Source organism: Pteropus medius, unplaced genomic scaffold, assembly GCF_902729225.1.
Source record: "Pteropus medius unplaced genomic scaffold, Ma_sr-lr_union100, whole genome shotgun sequence".
Classification (NCBI taxonomy): Eukaryota; Metazoa; Chordata; class Mammalia; order Chiroptera; family Pteropodidae; genus Pteropus; species Pteropus medius.
Genome location: NW_024344240.1, coordinates 15919825 through 15922130, shown reverse-complemented (window position 1 = coordinate 15922130; position 2306 = coordinate 15919825). Strand labels below are relative to the sequence as shown.

Below are 2306 nucleotides of genomic sequence, written 5' to 3'. Positions count from 1 at the left end.
TAGGGTCTCATGATAATCTTTCCATCAGGTGAAGATCTGAAGATCAAATAAAAGGTCACTTTCTTCAAATATACATTCATGGGACAGTGAGTGATGACTGGAACAAACAACACTCTCATTGGAAAGAGGATAAGAAATATTACTTGATTAGGCCTGTATTTTGCTCAGATCATTGTTTCCCTAGGTTTCTTTTTCTGGAAAAGCCCGAGTCTTTTTTTGTTATACTCCTTGGCCACCTCTCATCACAGCATTGGATAATATGCAGCATTGGGAGCTGAGCAGCTTGCTAAGCCTGCTCTGTCCTTGTAGAAGATGTTTTATGTCTTAATAGTTATTCTCTTTAATCCAGTTAATCTTGTTTAATTGAAACTTTTGACAAAAAACACTCTCATAAATGTGGTTTTTAGAAAATTATTTGATTTCAATCAGAAAAACACTCTCATAAATGTGGTTTTTAGAAAATTATTTGATTTCAATCAGACACATGTGCAAACAGCCCTCCCTGCCCACTCTTGTGTTTTTGGGGTTCTGTTTGTTTGTTTGTTTGTTTTGTTTTTTTCGAGATATGTCTTTCTCTCTAGACTTACAGATAACTTGAGCCACCAGGCTTCAAGGAGACTGTGGGTACCGCTTATTTGCTAAGCCCTTTTATCCAACTAACATAATTTTCTAGGGGTCACCTTAACTATTCAGCATTTCTTTTTGTTTTGTTTTGTCTTTCCCTTGTTCAAGGATTACTGTCAACCTCCACTCATTAGGCCAGAGATGTTTGTGGTGTTAGTGAAAAACTTGCCCTTCATGTAGCATACTACCAACTTGTGAGTTCATTGGCTAGACCATGGCCACAACTCCATGCTTTAACAATGTGCAGAACTAGCCAGTGTTTTTATCAAAGATTATGAATGGCAATAACCATTATTTAGGCATGTATCTTTATCTAAACCTCAATGATGCCTCTGTTGCTCAAAGCACTTCCATTTATCTTTTACTAATTGAAACAGTTCTGTTTCTCAACTCTGCAATCCCTACAATTCTTGGTCGCTCTAATTTTTCCTTCTTCCCTGTTGGCGAAGCAGCCCAATTCTTTTCTGAGTTCATCTGACAATTCTAGGGGAAAAAATAACCAAGCCAGAGTAGTAACATTCTGTTTTGACATCTCTTCCCCCAAAGCTACTCATTCGTTAGGTAAATTATCTGCTTTCTAAGTTATTGCAGCTTTGCCAAATGCTTTGTCACTGCATGCTATGGGTCATCGTTTTTTCAGCCTCCAATAGCAGTTTTCTTTTATAATATGTCTTTTGGTCCTAAGGTCAATACAGACTTGCAGTTTTTTGTTATAGGAGCATCTCATGTTAAAATACTAATATCCCTTTCAGTCAGCTTTGCTATAGTAACAAATAGGCTCAAAAGCTTAGTACTCCTACCAATAAAAATTGATTTCTTGCTCATGTTACACAGAATCTCGGGTCAGCTACAGTTCAGCAGAGGCTTCAAATAAGCTAGGCTGGGCTCTGATGCCTTCCCATTCTGGGGCTGGAAGTCCAGCCTCTATGCCAGTTATTCACATGTTTCTTAAAGCTTCCACTCAGAATCAGCAGTAAAAGAACTGGCATTCTGTTCATATTCCATTTTCCACAGCAAGTTATAGAATTTATATCAAAATCAGTGGGCAGATAAGTAGTCCTTTTATATAAAAGAGTGACGTGAATGATTACAAATAATAATAAAATTCACCACATGATCCCATCTTAAAGGATTTGAAAGAGAACAGAGTAAGCCACCCCCATAAAAAATGAGAATAAACAGCAGAAAACAAAGACAAACCTAACCAGAAATAAATTTAGCGGAAAACAAACAAGACAAAAATTATTAAATCAAATTCTTGTTTTAAAAAATCTAATAAAACAAAAAAACCTCTGGCAGGCTTGGTCAAGTAAAATGAGAGAGACCAAAAATGAAAACGAAGTTATAACTAGAGATGTAGCAAAGATTACAAAGAAATAAGAGAATCATATGACCAAGATAACTGGAAAGGTTAAAAAACACAGAAAAAATTGTAGTTATATGTGGCTAATCACAACTATTTGTACAGAATGTAAACAACTGAATTATGCTAACACAAAGAAATTGAATCAATAATTAAAAACTTTCCCTAAATCAAAAGCCAAATCCAGACAGTCTTATGGACAAGTTTTATCAAATATCCAAGAAGGCAATGCTTTGATCTTACTCAAAATAACTTAGAGAATACTAAACAGAAAGAGAAAGCATCTCCCCCCAAAATTCTAGAAGACTGTTCATCTTGC

General features: G+C 35.7%; 1 non-coding gene across 1 annotated transcript; it reads right to left on the bottom strand.

Annotated features, from left to right (window-relative positions):
• Positions 1-721: 721 nt before the first annotated feature.
• On the bottom strand, positions 722-872 carry LOC120607631 (small nucleolar RNA SNORA62/SNORA6 family). Its single transcript, XR_005654185.1, has one exon. It is a non-coding gene; the product is annotated as a small nucleolar RNA SNORA62/SNORA6 family (small nucleolar RNA).
• Positions 873-2306: the final 1434 nt, after the last annotated feature.